The sequence below is a fragment of the Lithobates pipiens genome, unplaced genomic scaffold (genome assembly GCF_037356315.1).
Source record: "Lithobates pipiens isolate NorthernLeopardFrog02 unplaced genomic scaffold, aLitPip1_a1.2 Scaffold_10, whole genome shotgun sequence".
NCBI classification, from domain to species: domain Eukaryota; kingdom Metazoa; phylum Chordata; class Amphibia; order Anura; family Ranidae; genus Lithobates; species Lithobates pipiens.
The window spans coordinates 100,827,046-100,848,390 of record NW_027507686.1 but is presented as its reverse complement, the minus strand read 5'-3'; the positions used below and the strand labels follow the sequence as shown (position 1 = coordinate 100,848,390).

Genomic DNA, 21,345 nt, shown 5'->3' with positions numbered 1-21,345 from the left:
GTGTATATAAAATTAATTAAAACACGCAAAAAATAGACTAATTCCAACGGGAATCAATAGCAGCAAATGAGTGAGTTACGATAACATCAGTGAATCACACTAAAGTGTCCCATACATAGTCCAATCGTGCAATTTGAATGCAATAATCACAATCCAAAAATTAAAGTGCAATGTGCCAAACCAACTCTCTTCTGGTGATATTCCGTGCCAGTGATGCTTATGCTATATAATTACCTCGCAGCTGCAAGGTATGCAGCGAGAAACAAAGCAACTAAATTACAGAGAATGATCAAAGGGATGGCTGCAGAGCGGACTTCTGGAGATACCACAAACTCCTCCGATTTCCTCGTGGGTTATAAATGACAGGCAAGCTCAAAGGGATAAGTCAGAAAGGTCCACCATGGTGTAGTATTTCAAACCAACACTTTTATTTAAGATAAAACTTGTCTACTCACAAGAAAAACGGAACAGTACACAGTTATAACAATGGACCGGCGAGCGCCTTGCTCGGATGTAAACGTCACTTCCGGTTTCCTACGCGTTACGTCATCCAATGACTTCAACTGGGATCCCAGTTCTCATCTGATCTCAGAGGCTAAACAGGGTCGGGCCTTGTTAATACCCGGATGGGGGACCACCTGGGAATACTAGGTGTGGTAGACTTCTTCTTATGTTGTTGGCGTTGACTTGTTTTTTTTGTTTCCCAAGGTGACCATCTGGGCGTTTGTCAAGAGGGTGAAAAAGTGCCTGAAGAGATTGCCTACGGGCACATCACCCTGAAAGCACCCGATCTCGTTTGATGTTGGAGGCTAAGAAGAGTCAGGCCTGGTTAGTACCTGGATGGGAGACCACCTGGGAATACCAGTTATTGTAGGCTTCTTTTTATGTTGTTGGCGTTGATTTGTTTGTTTTTTTTCACTTGTTTCCCAAGGTGACCATCTTGGCATTTGTCAAGAGGGTTGAGAGTGCCCAAAGAGATCGCTTACAGCAGCAACACCCTGAAAGAGCCCTATCTCTTCTCATTTCTGAGGCTAAGAAGGGTTGGGCCTAGATAGTACCTGGATGGGAGACCGCCTGGGAATACCAGGTGTCGTAGGCTTCTTTTTATGTTGTTGGCGTTGACCTGTTTTTTTTTCGCTTGTTTCCCAAGGTGACCATCTTGGTGTTTGTCAAGAGGGTTGAGAGTGCCTGAAGAGATTGCCTATGGCCACATCACTCTGAAAGCACCCAATCTCATCTGATCTTGGAGGCTAAGAAGAGTCAGGCCTGGTTAGTACCTGGATGGGAGACCACCTGGGAATACCAGTTATTGTAGGCTTCTTTTTATGTTGTTGGCGTTGATTCGTTTGTTTTTTTCACTTGTTTCCCAAGGTGACCATCTTGGCATTTGTCAAGAGGGTTGAGAGTGCCCAAAGAGATCGCTTACAGCAGCAACACCCTGAAAGAGCCCTATCTCTTCTCATCTCTGAGGCTAAGAAGGGTTGGGCCTAGATAGTACCTGGATAGGAGATGGCGTTGGAATACCAGGTGCCGTATTCTTCTTTTTATGTTGTTGACATTGACCTGTTTTTTTTTCGCTTGTATCTCAAGGTGACTATCTTGGAATTTGTCAAGAGGGTTCAGAGTGCCCAAAGAGATTGCCTATGGGCACATAACCCTGAAAGCGCACAATCTCTTCTGATCTCAGAGGCTAAACAGGGTTGGGCCTTGCTAGTACCTGGATTGGAGACCACCTGGGAATACTAGGTGCCGTAGGCTTCTTTTTATGTTGTTGGCATTGACTTGTTTTTGTTTCGCTTGTTTCCCAAGGTGACCATCTTGGTGTTTGTCAAGAGGGTTGAGAGTGCCTGAAGAGATTGCCTACAGCCCCATCACCTTGAAAGTGCCCGATCGTGTCTGATCTCTGAGGCTAAGCATTGTCGGGCCTGATTAGTAACTGGATGGAAGACCGACTGGGAATACCAGGTGCCGCATGCTTATTTTTATGTTGTTGGCGTTGACTTGTTTTTGTTTTGTTTGTTTACCAAGGTGACCATCTTGTTGTTTGTCAAGAGGGTTGAGAGTGCCTGAAGAGTTCGCCTATGGCCACATAACCCTGAAAGCACCAGATCTCGTCTGATCTCAGAGACTAAACAGGGTCAGGCCTTGTTAATACCCGGATGGGAGGCCACCTGGGAATACTAGGTGCTGTAGACTTCTTCTTATGTTATAGAAACAATATGGTCCAACCTATCCAGTGACACCGTGCAGAGATAGGCACATCATCTCCTAATAAATATGAAAATTACAAAACGGGGAAGGGGGATGGGAAGGGGAAACAAGGGAGATTTTTAAGCGGTGCAATTATAAACACTAATAGAACGAAATATAATAAAAATTAATTTATTCATATACATTAAAAAGCACTATAGTGTCAAATATAGTACGTAGAAATACAAAGAACAATGTACGCATTTTTACTGGACTAGAGGGATCCCGGAAATGCAAGTTGAAAGACTGATAGCACTCGTTCCCAACATGTTTCGCAACAAGCTTCTTCAGGGGAATGTGCAACTAACGATAAATATAATATAGAATTAATATACAAAGTAACATAAATCTACAATGTAATTACAAAGATACATAGATAAATATAGATATATATAGCAACCCAGGCATATGTGATCTAAACAAAATGGCGCTTACCACCTATCGACCAGCAACCGCAAACCAGGAATCAACACTAGATGAAGATATGTGCAACCGGCGTCACCGGTGTCACCGGCGTCACCGGCGTCACCGGCGTCTGACGTCACCGGCTCGATGCGGACATTCTGGAGAGAACACCGCGCATGTGCAGAGCCAGTTACGCCGACTGCCAGACTACATTTCCCATCATGCCACTAAGCTGGAGGTGGAGCTTCCAGCTGGGCAGTTGCCAACAGGGTTAACAATAGAGAGATGGCCATAATGGGTCTCTGGTGTTATAGAGACGGAAGTAGACAAGCCTGTATGCAAACTAGCCCTATCCCCATAATAGGGGTAACAGCCAGTGATCCACCATAACGGGTGTCCCCAAAGTCAATGACTCAAGAGGCACCCTGGGTGTCCGTATGCCCCCCAACCAAAAGGAAAAGGCTAATGGACCCACTGATTTATCCCAGCGATGCAAAAAAAAAGGTATCGATTAATCCCGGACACGGCGCTAGCGATCTGTGGAGCGCCGCCCTGTGAACGAGAGTCATAGTGAACAACAGAGATCCCAATGTTTGTGCAGCATGATCCGCGAACACAGATACAAACAAACCAGGGTACCATGATAACTAGTTTATTATTAGACACAAAAGGAGAAAAAAATATCAATTATAATTACAGCAATGATCAAGTCAATTCATATGGTGTTATAACAAATCCAATAATGAAATAATAAAAAAAAAAAAAAAAAAAAGGGGGAATGGAGAGAGGGGAGGAGGGGGAGAAAAAAAGAAGGAAATTTCTTCATCTAAGTCCTGTTGTCAGGGAAAACCCAGAATGGGGGTTAGGGGAAAAAGTGGAAAAGAACACTGTTATAAAAATGATCTAAAACTGATATTTTCATTGAACCCCGGGTACTGGGTATCTTTTAAAGTGAAAATCCATTTGGCCTCGGTTTGTAAAAGAAACTTGTCAACAGAACCACCTCGTGAATTCAAGGGTATATGTGCCAAAGCTGTAAAACGAATCCAATCAGGGTCAAAGGAATGGTAAGTCCCAATATGCCTACTTATGGCTGTGACTTATTTAGTATAGGTTTAATATAATCCTTAATGCGGATTGAAAACAGTCGTTTAGTCTTACCAACATAGAAGCCTCCGCATCGGCATTGCGCTAGAAATACGATGCCGGGGGTGGAACACGTAACATGAAACTTAGGAAAAAAACAACTACCATTGGGTAGTTTCACTTTACAAGAGTTATTAATATACGGACACGTGTCGCATTGACCACAGGAATATGTGCCGAATTGTTTCAAAGAAGTGGATAATGGATTGTCAATAAAATGACTTTTAACTAAACAATCTTTTAGAGATTGTGATCTCTTAAAAGTAATTGCAGGTGAGTCAGTTATGTATTGATTTACAATAGGGTCGGCCTGTAATAAAGGCCAAAATTGTTGCACGATGGTCCGAAAGCATTTTGTTTGTTTACCAAGGTGACCATCTTGGTGTTTGTCAAGAGGGTTGAGAGTGCCTGAAGAGATTGCCTATGGCCACATCACTCTGAAAGCACCCAATCTCGTCTGATCTTGGAGGCTAAGAAGAGTCAGGCCTGGTTAGTACCTGGATGGGAGACCACCTGGGAATACCAGTTATTGTAGGCTTCTTTTTATGTTGTTGACATTGATTCGTTTATTTTTTTTCGCTGGGCACATCACCCTGAAAGCACCCAATCTCCTCTGATCTCAGAGGCTAGAAAGGGTCGCGCCTTGTTAATACCTGGATGGGAGACCACCTGGGAATACTAGGTGCTGTAGGCTTCTTTTTATATTGTTGGCGTTGACTTGTTTTTTTTGTTTGTTTCCCAAGGTGACCATCTTGGCGTTAGTCAAGAGGGTTGAGAGTGCCTGAAGAAATCTCCTACGGCCACATCACCCTGAAAGAGCCCAATCTCATGTGATCTGAGAGGTTAAGCAGGGTTGGGACCAGTTTAGTACTTGGATGGGAGACCGCCTGGGATTTCCAGATGCCGTAGTCTTCTTTTTTTTTTTTTTCACATCAATAGCATTTATTGAAAATAAAGGTGAAACAATAACAGGAGTTATAACATTACAATTGCGTTTGGTGGTACATAAAAAATACTTTAAGAATCAGCGAAATCTTGTCCTCTTGGTACACCTATTTGCCAGAGGCTATAGCTTGTACAATAAAAGCTACTCGATCGTCTAAGGCAAACCCCCTTCGTCTAGTATTCTTAACCAGTGAGGAAAGAATGTGAGTAAGCTCGCAGGTGCCTAAACCGCCTGTACCATACAGCAAAATGAACTAATCCTCCAGATAAAATCTGTGATTAATAACTGAAAGAAAGATCATTCAGAGTTGAAGGGAGCAGAGAGGAAAGATAAAAGAGGAAAAGAGGAAAAAAGAAAGAGAAGAAAAAAGAAAAAAAAAAACCAGAGAACAGAGGTGAGTAGTCTATGCAAGTATACCATGCCTCAGATGGTCTGGAGGATATCGGCATGTCTCTTAGAATATCTGAACACTACCCAAGGTGTCCAGGTGTCATCAAATTGGTCCACCACCTCATGGGCCTGAGCCACCGTTTCTTCCATTGCATAGGTATCAGCTACCTTAATCAACCATTCTTTCACCGTGGGGACTCTGGGGGAACGCCAGTGCAGCGGCACCAGTGCTTTAGCAGCATTCAGCAGATGTTTGAGCAACGAATTTTTATACCTCTTCCGAGGTATGTCGGTGATGTGCAGGAGACAACAAGCCACGTCCAATGTAATGGAGGTACGTGTCATTTGAGTGATTAATGATCTCACCTCATCCCAGTAGGGAGTTAACTTGGGGCAGCTCCACCAGATATGTGTAAGTGTCCCCACATCGCTTTGGCATCTCCAACACATCTCCGACACCTGTGGGAACCATCTGTGAAGTTTGTCTGGAGTGTGGTACCATTTTATCAGTAGTTTGTAGCATAACTCTTGGGTGGAAGCGCTAATTGAACATTTATGGGCCAATGCACAAGCGTCCCCCCACTGCGAGTCCGTAATATTTCTTTGGAGTTCCAGAGACCACTTAATCTTACAGTTGTCCTCAGAGTGCTTAGTTAGATTCTGCAGCCAGGAATACGCTACAGAGGTAGTCTTAATCTGTCACTCACCAGACGCACAGACCGACTCAAAATCCGTCAAGGGTCTATGAAATGCTTCCTTATGTCTCGGGGAATTAACAAAGCTCCTGAGTACGAAGTACGTCCAAAGGGGGATTTTGGGGGCTTCCCAGTCTCTCCTAAGTGTGTTCAGGTCTTTCATTCTGCCATGGGTGAAACAGTCCTTCACCAGCCTCGGGGCTTCGGAAGTCGCGTTATAGAAGAAAGTGTTTCCCGTCCCCGGAATAAAGTCCGGGTTGTCTCGTAGTGGAGTCAGGGGGCCATATGGGGTTGTTACAGCAAAATATTTTGTCGTCGCGTGTAGCAGTGCCAGTGTTGTCTCAGTCAGGGGGTTCAGGCTAATCTCTTCTTTTAGTCTGTTCAGGGGAATCAATGGAGAGAATCTTAATCTATTCTCAGACAGCATGTCTTCCAATCCCACCCAGTCCTTATCGCTCTTATGGCATTGCCAATCGACTATCCTGGTCAGGTGGGCCGCTAACTGGTATTTCTTGAAGTCCGGAAGCCCCAGCCCTCCCTTGACCTTGGGTTTCGTCAGAAGGGCGAATCTAATCCTCGCCCTCTTTTTGTTCCATAAGAAATTCAACACCAGTGAATTTAATTTATGGAAGAAGCTTCTCGGAATCCGGACCGGTAGCGTCCTGAATAGGTAAATCAGTCTAGGTAATATTGACATCTTCAGAATAGCGGCCCGTCCAAACCAGGAGAACCACCGCGCACCCCATGAACGCAAGTCTTCTTCAATTGTTTTTAGCAACGGGGGAAAGTTAAGATCAAAAACTTTACCAATGTCTGGCGCCACCCACACCCCTAGGTATTTAAGCGCTACCTTCTCCCAGCGGAACGGGCAGTTCCCTTCAAATCTAGTTACCGTATATACTCGAGTATAAGCCGAGATTTTCAGCCTCTTTTTTGAGGCTGAAAGTGCCCCCCTCGGCTTATACTCGAGTCATCGCTGTCTGCCTGCTCGATCAGCGTGTCGAGCAGACAGACAGCGGACATTCTACCCTTCAAACGCCGCGCCTCCGCCTCCGCCTTCGCCTGTGATAGGCGGAACACTGAATTTCCCAGCAGCCTGTGTTCCGCCTATCACGGACATCGTCTCATCCTCGTACTACGGACGAGGATGAGACGATGTCCGTGATAGGCGGAACACAGGCTGCTGGGAAATTCAGTGTTCCGCCTATCACAGGCGAAGGCGGAGGCGCGGCTTTTGAATTTTAGAATGGCCGCCGAGGCGCCGACGAAGAGCGGCGATCCTGGCAAGGCACGGGACGGAGGCAAGGCAAGGCACGGCACGGGACGGGACGGAGGCAAGGCACGACACGGGACGGAGGCAAGGCACGGGACGGAGGCAAGGAGGCAAGGCACGGCACGGGACGGAGGCAAGGAGGCAAGGCACGGGACGGAGGCTCGGGACACAGGCTCGGGACACAGGTAGGCTGGACACACACACACACACACACACACACACACACACACACACACACATGGACACACACACACAGGGATGGATGGATGGATGGAGACACACACACACAGGGATGGATGGATGGATGGAGACACACACACACAGGGATGGATGGATGGATGGAGACACACACACACAGGGATGGATGGATGGATGGACACACACACACACAGGGATGGATGGATGGATGGACACACACACACACAGGGATGGATGGATGGATGGACACACACACACACAGGGATGGATGGACGGACACACAGGGATGGACGGACACACAGGGATGGACGGACACACAGGGATGGACGGACACACAGGGATGGACGGACACACACACAGGGATGGACAGGCATGTCTCACCCTCGGCTTATACACGAGTCAATAAGTTTGCCAGTTTTTTTGGGGGTAAATTGGGGGCCTCGGCTTATATTCGGGTCGGCCTATACTCGAGTATATACGGTAGGTCTTCAGGGTTTAAGTTTATATTTAAAGCTTCAGATTTGGAGAAGTTGATTTTTAAATTTGATATGTAACCAAAGTTCGTAAAGGCCTTAAGTAAATTGGGGATCGGCGTGTGTGGGTCCACTAGGTAAAACATCAGGTCATCGGCGTAAGCCGCTACTTTAAACTCCCTATCTCGAACCCTGAACCCTCTGATCGAGTCCTCCCCTTTGATCGTTCTAATAAACAGCTCAAGGGAGAGTATGAATAAAAGTGGGGACAGGGGGCATCCCTGTCTGGTCCCATTTGCGATAGTCACCGGATCCGACAAGGAACCATTAACCCTGACTCTAGCCAAGGGATTTTGGTGTATCGCCGAGAGCCACGACATCATCCGCTCTCCCATTCCTACCCATCTGCATGAGGCCAGCATGTAATCCCACGCAACTCGGTCGAAGGCCTTCTCCGCATCCGTGGACAGGAGAAGGCCTCTGAGCTGCCCTGCACGAGCGGCCTGAGTCAGCAGAAGCGTTTTAATAATGTTGTCTTTTTCCTCCCTCCCCTGCATGAAGCCTACCTGCTCCGGACCAATCAGGTCCGATAGTAGGGGGCACAGTCTGCAAGCTAGGATTTTTGTCAGTATTTTTAGATCTAAATTTAGTAGCGATATCGGCCTGTAGCTCGAGCATAGGGAAGGGTCTTTATTGGGTTTGGGCAGCACCGCTATATGTGCTGATAGGAAGTCGGGGGTGACCTGTCTGGGTATGGACAGGGAGTTCAAGGCTTTCTTAAGGGGAACCGAAAGGATATTCAGGAATGTTTTATAATAAATGGCCATGTAGCCATCTGGCCCAGGGCTCTTCCCAGTCTTCAGTTCGTTAACAGCCCTTTTAATCTCTTCATCAGAAATCTGTTCGTCAAGGAGAGCTAGGTCTTGGTCCCCAAGAGATGGGAGTCCACTTTTTAGTAAGAAGTCCGTGATAATTTGGGATCTGTTGCCGTCCAGGTCGGGTGGTCTATGTTGTGGGGTAGGTTATATAACCCCATATAGTAGTCGTGAAAGTGTGCAGCTATAGTTTCGTTGTTGACCGCTAAGGAACCGTCCGCATTCCGAATCCCATTGATGGTCTGTCCTGAGTGGTGTTCCCGAAGGGCTGTGGCAAGCAGTCGGCCAGATTTGTTGCCCCCTTCATAATAAATATTTTTTTTGAAAAATAACATACGTTTGGATTTAATGAGAAGCAAGTCATGTAGGTGTTTCCTGGTTTCCAACAAGTCTGTGGCCGTTCGTTCGCATAGTGTGCGTTTGTGCAAAGTTTCAAGTCTATTTATTTTTTCCAATAGGCCCCTTGTCTCCTCTTCCTGAGCTCGCTTGCGTCTCAAACCTAATTTGATTAGTACCCCCCTAACAGTGCATTTATGTGCTTCCCAGAGTACCAGTGGGTCCGTGTCGGGTAAGTCGTTGGTCAAGAAATATTATTTAATCGCTTCCTCAATTTGAGGTAGAGTGTGGGGGTCTGTCAAGAGGGATGAATTTAATCTCCAGGTGTCGGATTTCTGTCTATGCAAATTAAGGTCCAGGGTCACCGCTATTGGAGCATGGTCTGAGATAACTTGTGTGCCTATTTTGGCGGCACTGATGACTGATAAATCGCGTTGGGACACAAACAGGTAATCTATGCGGGAATATTTTTTATGAGGTGCAGAGAAGTGTGTGTAGTCTCTACCCTCTGGATTCAATAAACGCCACGAATCTACGAGTTGTAAGGATTGCAGAAGCTTCTTGATCTGTCTCAGTACCTGAAACTGGACACATGACTTCCCCGTCGAGGTATCCGCTAGTGGGTCTAAGGGGATATTAAAATCCCCGCCCAAAATGATGCAACCTGACACGAAACCCTGTAATTCCTGCATTAGTTTTTTGCAAAATTGTAAGTGGTTCCTATTGGGAAAGTAAGTGTTGGCCAGGGTAAGAGGCCTGCCCTTGTAGGAGCCTTTTAGGAAAATATAACGTCCCCCCGGGTCGGAGACCGTCTCGGATACTTCAAATGGAGTATCTTTACCCAGAAGAATTGAAACCCCCTTTGTCTTGGATAAGGGATTAGTAGCATGGAAAGCTCTTTTAAAGAATCTATTAGTCAGTCTGTGCGTCTGGCGCGAGAGAAAATGCGTCTCCTGAAGGAAAACGCATTGTGGCCTACCTTTTTGCAGTTCTCTGAGGACCGTGGTTCTTTTTTCCGGAATGTTCAATCCCTGTATATTGTGGGAGACCACCAGGGGCGTGGAGCCCAACGTTGAGTATGCCATTCAAGAAATTCCTTAGGCCTATAACCCCAGGCTTGTGTTCAGACTGGTCTCGCCCTCTGTGGTCTGGAGATCTAGGAAATCAATAAAATAAAGGTAGAACTAAAAGAAAAAGAAAAGAAAAAAAAAACCCTCGGGTTATGGACAAAGTACGAAACTGTTGTACCCTTTAATAAAGCAAGTCAACGCGTGGGAGGTATTAGAATCTAGTAACAGATAGGAAAGAACAGTGGAGAAAGAAGGAGAGGGAGGAATGAATGAAGAGCTGAAAGGAATGAAAAAGAGGTAGGGAACAGCAGACAGAAGATAGCTGTCCCCGAGTGTAAGTGAACAGATATTTAACCTCTGTGAGCTGTACTCAGCCCACAGGATTACAAATTAGCCTCTCGCTGAATCCGGCAAAGCGCCCGATCCTGGAGGGCTTGGTAGGGTCGTGGGTCAGTCCAGAAAGCGTATCGCTTTTTCTGGAGTGCTGACCTGAATAAGCGACTAACCAGGACACTGTAAAAAAAAACAGAAAAATCAAAACAGAAGAAAATAAAGAACACAGTGTCTAAGAACAATCAATTAAACAGCACGCTGAAATGGGATAGAGAGTCAGCAATAATAAACCAATTATTTGTAAAAGAAAAAGCAAAAAAAAAAAGTCTGTCATCTTCGTTCCTCTTAACCTATAAAAGGAGAATACATTAAGGCCATCTAGGCAAGAGTCCGTGGGTCATCCTTCGTCTGACATTGTCTCCTCTGGGGTATGAACTTACATTACAATACCGGGTAGGGTCACGGCCACCTCTTGTTGGACCATCACTGCCCTGATAGAAGCTGTACAAAGTAATTGCTCACTGAGCACGAGGATAGACCAGTCTGTGGGTATGCTGGGGGCAAACAGTGAAGGAGATGCACACTAAAAAAGCCAGATGCACAGAGTTAGCCGGGAAACAAAGTTCATGCAATCCTCGAGGGGGCTGATGAGTGTGAAGCGTGTCCAAGCTTTACCCGCCTAAGACAGAAAGTGCAGCAATCCTCCCCCAGACTCCTGTGCCATGCCAAATCCTTCAAATAACTGGCTCTGCAAGGTTGCGCTCTAGGTACATGGACACAATAACACTGCTTGGGTAGTGGAAATTTCTAATATCGTCTTATCGAGTCATTACCTACCCACTAGTTGCACCCCAACCACAAAACAAGAGAGTTAGTAGGTCACAGTATGAAAGGCGAGGTGTTCATTACCAGGGGTGGGCTAATGTGTGTCTTCCATAACATCAATCTCTAGCCCGCCCAAGACATACCCCTCGAAGCCATACGTTTTGCAGGGGTGACCCAAAGAATTCCCACGTAGAGCACACTGTGGGATAGAACAAATCAATCTAACCCTGGTCCCCCTCTCTAGCTCTAGAAGGGGCACGGCGGGAGTCAGGGGTTCCCATGGCTGAGTGATTCCCTGGGTTGTTCCTCATGCGCTTCGGGAGGTGTTTTTCCGGCGTTGAACAAGCTGAACCAGGGGGCTCCTGGGGCCCTACCGATGGCAAGAACTCCTGGTACCAGTCCGGTAGTGACAGTGGTTCTATGTGCAGGGCCTCGCAGAATTCCGGAAGGTCTTGCGGGGTACGCAGGGAAAGCTGCTTACCTCCGTGTGTGACTACCAAAGCGAATGGGAAGCGCCAGGTATAGCGAATCTCCCTCATCCTGAGGACATCTAATAGAGGGCGCAGGGCTCTCCTATTGCGCAGTGTGATTTGTGATAGGTCTTGGAAAAGCATGATGGCTGCTCCGTTAAAGACAATGCAGTCATTCCTCCTGGCTCTTCTCATTATATCCTCCTTAAGGGGGAAGCTCTGAAGACAGCAGATTATGTCCCTGGGGGGGGCAGAGTCCGGTCCCTTCGCTCTGAGTGCTCTGTGGGCCCGTACAAAATCTATGGCGGTGTCTTCCTGTCTATCCAAGAGGCTATTAAAAAGTCTTCGTAGAGCAGGGACTATTTGATCCGGTTCCACCGACTCTGGGATCCCCCGTACCCTAATGTTATTCCTCCTCCCCCTATTGTCCAGGTCCTCTAAATGACGGTTCATTTCTATGAAATGTGAAGAGTGGGCCACCGCCACTGATTCCAGTGCACGGATGTCTTTGTCTCTCCGTTTCCCTGCCGCCTCTGCTGCTGTGATATTCTCTGTGAGAACCAGCAGGTTGGTTTTTAAGTCCGTAATGGCCGCTGAAAATGTGGACTTAATGTCTGCAGCAAAGCCCGACATGTGGTCGTATGTGAGGGGTTTGGAGGAGTGAAAACGACTCCTACCTGTGTCCTCCGGAGCGGACTGAGAGTCCTCGCTAAAATCTTCCTCCTCGCCATGCGCCCGCGCCATCTTGTCTGGGCCGCCGGTCCTCAGCATGGATTGAGATTTGAAGATTTCGGTGATATTCCTGGCTGCTCCGCCACTTGGGTTCCGCCGGGCACTCGAGTGAGGGGTGAGCTGTGTTTTCTTGCCCATCTCGAGCTGCTGGTGTGGGACAGACTGTGCTTTTTGCCGACTCTCTCCCCGGAGCTCAGCTAGTGCGCCGCCATCCTCGCTGCTGGCCAAGCCACGCCCCCAGTCTTCTTTTTATGTTGTTGTCGTTGACCTATTTTTTTCCGCTTGTTCCCAAGGTGACCATCTTGGCGTTTGTCAAGAGAGTTGAGAGTGCTTGAAGATATTGTCTACGGCCACATCACCCTGAATCTGTTCCATCTCGTCTGATCTTGGAGGCTAAGCAGGTTCGGGCCTGGTTAATGCCTGGATGGGAGACCGCCTGGGAATACCAGGTGTCGTAGGCTTCTTTTTTTTTTCAAATATAATTTTTTCTCCAAACAGGGGAAGATGGTCCCCCGAGTACATAATGCAACAGAGAAATACAGAGCAAAAAGCAGCTGAACAATACTTGATACTGGTATACAGTGGTGTGAAAAAGTGTTTGCCCCCTTCCTCATTTCCTGTTCCTTTGCATGTTTGTCACACTTAAGTGTTTCGGAACATCAAACCAATTTAAACAATAGTCAAGGACAACACAAGTAAACACAAAATGCAATTTGTAAATTAAGGTGTTTATTATTAAAGGTGAAAAAAAATCCAAACCATCATGGCCCTGTGTGAAAAAGTGATTGCCCCCTAAATCTAATAACTGGTTGGGCCACCCTTAGCAGCAACAACTGCAACCAAGCGTTTGCGATAACGTGCAATGAGGCTTTTACAGCGTCCTGGAGGAATTTTGGCCCACTCATCTTTGCAGAATTGTCCTAATTCAGTTACATTAGAGGGTTTTCGAGCATGAACAGCCTTTTTAAGGTCATACCACAACATCTCAATAGGATTCAGGTCATGACTTTGGCTAGGCCTCTCCAAAGTCTTCATTTTGTTTTTCTTCAGCCATTCGGTGGTGGACTTGCTGGTGTGTTTAGGATCATTGTCCTGCTGCAGAACCCAAGTTCGTTTCAGCTTGAGTACACAAACAGATGGTCGGACATTCTCCTTCAGGATCTCTTGGTAGACAGCAGAATTCATAGTTCCTTTTATCACGGCAAGTCTTCCAGGTCCTGAAGCAGCAAAACAGCCCCAGACCATCACACTACCACCACCATATTTTACTGTTGGTATAATGTTCTTTTTATGAAATGCAGTGTTCCTTCTACGCCAGATATACTTGGACACACACCTTCCAAAGAGTTCCACTTTTGTCTCATCGGTCCACAGAATGTTGTCCCAAAAGTCTTGGGGATCATCAAGATGTGTTGTGGAGAAATTGAGATGAGCTTTGATGTTCTTTTTGCTCAGCAGTGGTTTTCTCCTTGGAACTCTGCCATGCAGGCCATTTTTGCCCAGTCTTTTCCTGATGGTGGAGGCATGAACGCTGACCTTAACTGAGGCAAGTGAGGCCTGCAGTTCCTTGGACGTTGTTGTGGGGTCTTTTGTGACCTCTTGGATGAGTCGTCGCTGCGCTCTTGGGGTAATTTTGGGCGGCCGGCCACTCCTGGGAAGGTTCACCACTGTTCCATGTCTTCGCCATTTGTGGATAATGGCTCTCACTGTGGTTCGCTGGATTCCCAAAGCTTTGGAAATGGCTTTATAACCCTTTCCAGACTGATAGATCTCAATTACTTTCTTTCTCAATTGTTCCTGAATTTCTTTGGGTCTCGGCATGATGTGTAGCTTTTAAGGATCTTCTGGTGGACCTTACTGTGTCAAGCAGCTCCTATTTAAGTGATGCCTTGATTGTGAACAGGTGTGGCAATAATCAGGCCTGGGTGTGGCTAGAGCAATTGAACTCAGGTGTGGACAACCACAGTTATAGTATATTTTAACAAGGGGGGCAATCACTTTTTCACACAGGGCCATGATGGTTTGGATTTTTTTTCACCTTTAATAATAAACACCTTCATTTACAAATTGCATTTTTTACTTGTGTTGTCCTTGACTATTGTTTAAATTGGTTTGATGTTCCGAAACACTTAAGTGTGACAAACATGCAAAGGAACAGGAAATGAGGAAGGGGGCAAACACTTTTTCACACCACTGTATTTGCAACTGTGAGTCTGCCTTCCATCAATCATAATGATTCGAGGCACGGATGAAGTACTGTACCAAGATCCAGGGTCACACAAACCCCAGGTCCCTCCGGCATAATCCATCCAGAGGGGGGTGTGGGGCCGTCATTCCCAATTTTCCACTTTTTCCAAAAGAGAGAGGGGGTGGAGGGGGTGAGAGATAGGGGAGGAAGGCAGAAAAGAGAAGGGGTGAAAGATCAGGAAAGGAGAAGAGGGGACGAGACACGATGGCAGCCACTGCCCAAGGGGCCAGTCAAAGAAAGCTCAGAGCACTAAGGCGATAGCAGGCTACATCCTTCCAGCGAGAATATAAAGGTATTCCAGATGTCCCAGGTTTGTTTAAAAAATTCTTGTTTACCTTGTGATGTGAGTCCTCCATTTTTATTTTTTTTATTTTTTTTCAAATAACAATTTATTTGGTTTTCGTGGTCGCATAACAAAAGTAATAGCACAGGCATACAGCAGTGGTAACATGGCTTCCAAAACACAGGAGGCCCATTGTAAATAGACAGTGCAGAAGAATACAGTACCGGGAAATGCAGCGGGATCAGACCAACCGACCCAGGGTGCACAGCAGGACGGAAGACACCAAAAGTCAGTTATCCGTGCTGGAAACCAAAAGGCCACCCAGGGCCTGCTGCCTAGCTTATATGCCAAACTTAAAACAAAACAAGGACCATCAGTAGTATGAGCGAGAAGAGTGGAAAAGAGAAGAGGAGAGAGAAGGAAAGAAAGAGGGAAAGACATAGAAAAGGGAATAGAGTGCCAACGGTCCACATCACCATGTCCACACCGGTTCACCATCAGTCCTCCAGCAGCCGCCATCTCCCCCAGACCAGGTCATGCTCCTCAAGCCTGTCCCTCACCCTGGCAGTCATTTTCTCCATGAGCTCAACATCCTTGATCCTGGAGTAAAGGGCCTCCCTAGACGGGGGCAATGGATTTTTCCAGTTAAGGGCTATCAGGCAGCGGGCCGCTGTCAGGATGTGCCTAAGGAGCTTCCGGCCCGGCCTAGTCAGAGCGGGTTGGGACCGGCCCATCAAGAAAAATTTGGGGGAGTGGGGCACAGGAACGTCGAATAGACGCTGGAGCAGCCTACGAGTCGTAAGCCAGTATGGGGCAATCAGGGGACAGGCCCAGTAGATATGGAACAGGGAGCCCCGCTCCCTCAGACATCGCCAGCAGCGATCCGAGGTAGAGGGGTATATCCTGTGGAGAATATCCGGGGTCTGGTACCAGAAGAAAAGAATTTTGTAGAAATTCTCTTTGTACAATGTACACAGAGAAGATTTGGCTGCCTGGCGCCACACCCCCTGCCAGGTCTCAAGGGGGAGCTCCTCACCCAATTCCCCCTCCCAGCGTTTCATGTAGGAGTGCTTCCCCTTCGTTTGAAAGTGGTATGCGTTGAGGACGCGATAAATGTCTGAAATCAACCCTCTGCGATTCCATCCTGCCAGGATTATCAGTTCAAAGGGAGAGGGCGGGGAGAACCGTAGGTGAGGGGCCCTAGATTGTGCAAAGTGCCTAATTTGTAGGTAGCTGTAGAACGTCTGATGGGGGAGGTCATGCTTAGCCTGGAGCTCCGAGAAGGACAACAGCCGTCGTGTTCTGGGGTCCACCAGGTGCCCCAAGTGGAACAGGTCACGCGAGGCCCAAGGCCAGGACATCTGGTGGGTCAAGCTGGTCGGTAGAGTCGGGTTGTAGAGGAAGGAGGTCAGTAGGGAGAACTCAGAGTGGAGACTGTGGTCGCGGGAGAGCTTCCGCCAGAGGAGACGAAGCTGGGCCATCAGCCCCAGTAGTCGACCCGAATCTATATCGAACTTCGCTCCCCATAAGAAACTGTTCGGGTGTACAGGAGCCAGCCAGATCTTTTCAATCTCTGACCATCTATTATAAGACTTCTGCGGAAACCAGGAGGCTATGGCCCGCAGCTGACCGGCCTGGTAGTAGCGGACTAAGTCGGGGAACGCCAAACCGCCGTCAGAGCGCAAGGCCGTCAGGACAGAGCTCGGGACCCGGTGTTTTCTGTAGTTCCATACGAATTTCAACAGATCCTTCTGGAGCCCGCGTAACTGTGCATACGGGACCGGGATTGGCAGTGCCTGGAACAGATACAGGAGCTTGGGGAGGATCACCATTTTAATAGACGTGATCCGTCCTATGAGTGATATGTGGTGGGCCTTCCATTTACGTAGTAATTCCCTAATCGCCCGAAAGAGGGGGGGGGAAATTAGCCTGATATAGGGAGTGGAATGATGGCGTAAGGAGGACCCCCAAATATTTAAGGGAAGAGCTTTCCCATTTGTATGGGAAAGCGGCGCGTAGGCGGGTCGTCTCAGTCGCCCCCATGTTTAGTGGGAGGGCCACCGATTTGGACGGGTTAATTTTGTAGCCGGAAAGTTCCCCATATCGGTCTAGCTTGGAGTGGAGGTTGGGGAGTGAGATCCCGGGCTGAGCCAAGGTGAGGATAACGTCATCTGCGAAGAGCGAAATCTTGAATTCCTTGCCCCTGACCGGGATCGCCCGAATATCGGGGTTGCTTCTAACGGCAGCCGCCAGAGGCTCCACACATAGAGCAAAAAGGAGAGGAGAGAGCGGACAGCCCTGGCGGGTGCCATTAGTGATAGAGAAAGTTGAGGATGTGGCGAAGGGGGTTTTAACCTGCGAGGAGGGGGTGGTGTAGAGGTGCCGCACCGCTCGCAGATATGGGCCCCGGAAGCCCATGCGGTGTAACGTGGCCTCCATAAAGGGCCAGCTGAGGCGGTCAAACGCCTTCTCGGCGTCTAAACTGAGAACCAAAGATCCTAGGTTATCCCTATTCGCCACGTCAATAAGATCAATGATCTTTCTAGTGTTATCCCCTGCCTGTCTCAAGGGGACAAATCCCACTTGATCCTTGTGTATTAGGGAAGGGAGGATTGTGTTAAGGCGATTCGCTAGCAGCTTCGTAAAAAATTTTAGGTTATAGGTCGGTAACTAGCGCAAACAGTCGGGTCTTTGTCTGGCTTGGGAATAAGGGAAATAAACGAGCCTAGCATGTCGGTCGGGACCGGGGTCTGTTGGAGAAAGGAGTTAAAAAGCTTGGTCATGTGCGGGCTTAAGAGGGGTATAAACGCCTTGTAGTATTCGTAGGGGAGCCCGTCTGGTCCCGAGGACTTGTGGGCAGGGAGGGTCCTCACAGTCTCCAAGAGCTCCTCTTCAGTGACAGAGGCGTTCAGTTCTCGGAGGTCCGCGTCTTGCAGTCGGGGTAGAACTATATTGTCCAAGTACTGGGTAATGCGGGCGGACTGGTCCGAGGTTGGGGGATTGTGGGGGATGTCCGGTCTGTTGTACAAGTCAGTATAATAGTCCGCGAACGCATCCACCATCGCTTGGGGGTGGGTCAAAAGGTCCCCCCCTTATTTTTAATTTGGGCGGGGGCAGAGGTCGCCGTACGGTCCGCCAATTTCCGGGCCAATAGTGACTGTGCTTTGTTCCCTTTGTCATAGTACAGTTGTCGTAAGCGGACTAGAGCTTTCTCAACCGATCCCAACGCCAGGTCCCGAAGTGTCTGCCTAGTCTGGACGATTCGCTTAAGGGTGGGGGCGGAGGGGGAGACCAAGAGACGGGCCTCAAGGGTCTTAAGTCGTTTTTCAGCCAGTAACCTGGCGGTCCGTGCGTCCCGCTTTAAGGCTGAAGACAGAGCTATACAGCGCCCCCGGATGACAGCCTTGTGGGCGGCCCAGAGGGTAGTGAGGGAGACGTCTGGAGTGTCGTTCTCAACAAAATAGTGCCGGAGCGAAGACTCCAGCTCCGCCTTTGCCGGAGCATGCTGCAGGAGATAGTTATTCAGCCTCCAGGTGCAGGGCTTATAAAGGGGGGAGTCCAGTGCTAGAGTTAGAGTTATGGGGGCGTGATCTGACCAGGAGATGGGGAGTATATTTGCAGATTGGACCGCCCGCAGTGTCGCGTTGTTAACAAAAAAGTGATCGATGCGCGAGTGTGTGCCGTGGGGAGCGGAGAAGAAGGTGTACTGGCGGTCTTGCGGGTGCAGAGCTCGCCAGGCGTCAAAAAGACCCCGCCTTCTGGTAATTTGGCGGAAGAGCCTGGAGTCTCTCAAGGTCCTAGCCTGAGGCATCCGGAGGCCCACTGCTAGGCGATCTCGGAGTGTGGACTGAGTAAGGTTAAAATCTCCCCCTATCACCAGGAGCCCGGGGGGCGTCTTAAACAAACGGGAAAACACCTTAGACAAGAATTTATGTTGATGGACATTGGGGGCATAGAGGACGCATAAGGTCAGTGCCTGCGTACGCCACAGACCACGGAGTATAATGTAGTGGCCCCGTGGATCTAGGTGCACGGAGGTACAAGTAAAGGGGACTCCCCGCCGGAAAAGAATGGCCACTCCCGCTCTCTTCCGTGGGTTGAAGGCCTGATAAACCTGAGGGAAATGCCTGGAGGCAAACGCAAAGGAGTCTCCCCGGTTGAAATGTGTCTCCTGAACCATTACTATATCCGCCCCCGCCTGTCGGAACTCCCTAAGTGCCAGGTGCCGCTTTTTGTTGGAGTTTAGGCCATGAACGTTAAGGGACAGGATCCTAGCCATGGTCAAGTAGGGGTGGAGCATAGGGCATACTTAGCTCGGTCCATTGGAGGCCCAGGTGCCTCGGGAGGAGCAGCGACCACTGGAGGAGATACGGCAACCGGGAGAACCACTGGCATGGCACTTCTGAGGAGGCAAGAAGAGGAAAAAGCCTAGAAAGAGAGGAAAAAAGAGAAACAAAAACACAGTACAAGATAAAAGAAAACATTATCAAGTAACAGGTCCGGAGGTCCTATAGGGACACCGGATCTGTACGGTTCCTTATCGACTCCCCAACCCAAAAAGAAAAAAAAAAAAATCGGGTTAGGGAGGCACCAACAGTCCACTCCACCAAAGGAACCAACAAGTGCAAAACCACAGGGGGGGCAGTAACCCGGGAGTCGATCCGGTTCGAGACTCAACCTAGGCCAGCCCGAGGAAGAAAAACTGGTAAAATATGTAGCTCCGGCAATCGGGGGGAAAAAAAGTAACAAAACCCCAAAAATAGGGGAAAAGAAAAAACTGTAGAGGGGAGACGTCCGTTGGACAGGGCCAGTGCTTCAGTCACGCTTGGGTGACCCGCGGTGGGGATCCGGGCCTCTGCGCCATTTGGCTGAAGGGACTTTCTGCCAGAGCACCGGCATCGGAGGGGGAGAGGCGACCAGATCCCAATCAGGCAGCTGAGGGACAGGAATGTCAAGAGTGTCACAAAAGGGGACAAGATCTTCCGGGTAGCGGAGAGTTGCCGACTTTCCTTGATGTCTCGCGGTCAGGCTGAAGGGGAAGCCCCATCTGTAGAGAACGTGCTTATCTTGCAGGGCTCGGAGAAGAGGCTGCAACAGCCTCCGTTTCTGAAGCGTGATCCAGGAAAGGTCCGGGTAAAGCTGAATCGGTGAGTTATCGAAGGCCAGATTTCGGATGGCGCGGGACTTGCGCATAATGTCTTCCTTAAGCGCGAAGGAGTGAATTCTGCAAATAACGTCCCTGGGTTTGGAGGCCGGGCCTTTGGGTCTCAGGGCCCGATGGGCTCTATCCATTTCAATGTGCTTGTCCGGATCTTCCCCCAACATCTCGTTGAATAGCGTTTGCAGTGAAGACTGAAGGTCCTCGGCGCCCTCCGACTCAGGCAGACCGCGAATGCGGATGTTGTTTCTGCGACCTCTATTGTCGAGGTCTTCCACGTGGCGTTGCATATCCCGTAGCAAGAGGCGGTGGTCAGAGGTCTCCACCTGAGCACGATGGACCGCCAGCTTGGTCTCCTGGACCTCCTCTTCCACCATCTCCACACGGTCAGATAGATGTTTGAGGCCAGTGTGCAGGGACTGGATCTCAGCGCGGCAAGTGGCCTGTACCTCCGTGATAAGCTGTTTAAAGTCCTCTTTCGTCTGCATAGATTGCAGGTACATCTGCCAGTCAGGGCGAACGGCCTCATGGCATCGGGTAGGGGAGGGGGGCCACGATGGCAAAGGTCCCCTGGGGTCAGCCCAGGAGGTAGCATGGGGGGGGCAGGGTGAGGGGTCCAGTTGGGCAGTTCCTCGGAGGCGGCCAGGGGCCCGGGCCACCTGGGCATAGGAGGGGATGGCATCTGAGCGGTCCCTGACTTCACTAGAGTCCCGAGAACGGGGGGGCCTCTGCGCCTTAGGGGAGGCAGGCTGCGGCCATGCCACCGGAGCCCCCCCACAGCCGCCAGGGGCGTTCCAGCATCCCCACTAGGGAGACAGTCCGAGCGCTCCCGAGAGTCCTCCATAACGCCCAAGGATGTGGGGGACAAGGAAGAGCTGAGGGCCTTGCTCGGGAGAGGAGCTGAGCGGAGAAGGCGGGGGAAGGCCTCTGAGCACTGGGTATGCAGCAGGGAAGGTGGTGGATCCATGGCCTGCTCCCCCCAGAGCACAGAGGGGGGGAGGGAGATGGGGAACCCTGGGTGGCCTCTCCAGAAGGTTGCCTGCCCTGCAAAAGGTCCTGGGAGAAGGCAGACAGGGACAGGGGCTGTGCAGTTGCAGGCAGGGGGGAGGGCTGGCATACCTGAGAGGACGCTGGGCGCCCGATCCGCGCCATCTTGCCGTTGCGGCCTAGCGCAAGGAGAGGATCCCTGGCCGGCCCATCCGGGGCCTCCTGGCAGTCCAAAGCAGGGTCCGGGGGGTG

The 21,345-nt window shown here is 49.2% G+C and overlaps 5 pseudogenes; all 5 read left to right on the top strand.

Moving 5' to 3' along the window:
• Window positions 1–758: 758 nt before the first annotated feature.
• On the top strand, window positions 759–877 carry LOC143951471 (5S ribosomal RNA; annotated as a pseudogene).
• Window positions 878–1,199: 322 nt separating this feature from the next.
• On the top strand, window positions 1,200–1,318 carry LOC143954596 (5S ribosomal RNA; annotated as a pseudogene).
• A 759-nt stretch (window positions 1,319–2,077) lies between these two features.
• On the top strand, window positions 2,078–2,196 carry LOC143948929 (5S ribosomal RNA; annotated as a pseudogene).
• Window positions 2,197–4,220: 2,024 nt separating this feature from the next.
• On the top strand, window positions 4,221–4,339 carry LOC143955466 (5S ribosomal RNA; annotated as a pseudogene).
• An 8,420-nt stretch (window positions 4,340–12,759) lies between these two features.
• Window positions 12,760–12,878, top strand: LOC143953295 (5S ribosomal RNA; annotated as a pseudogene).
• The last annotated feature ends 8,467 nt before the right edge of the window (window positions 12,879–21,345 follow it).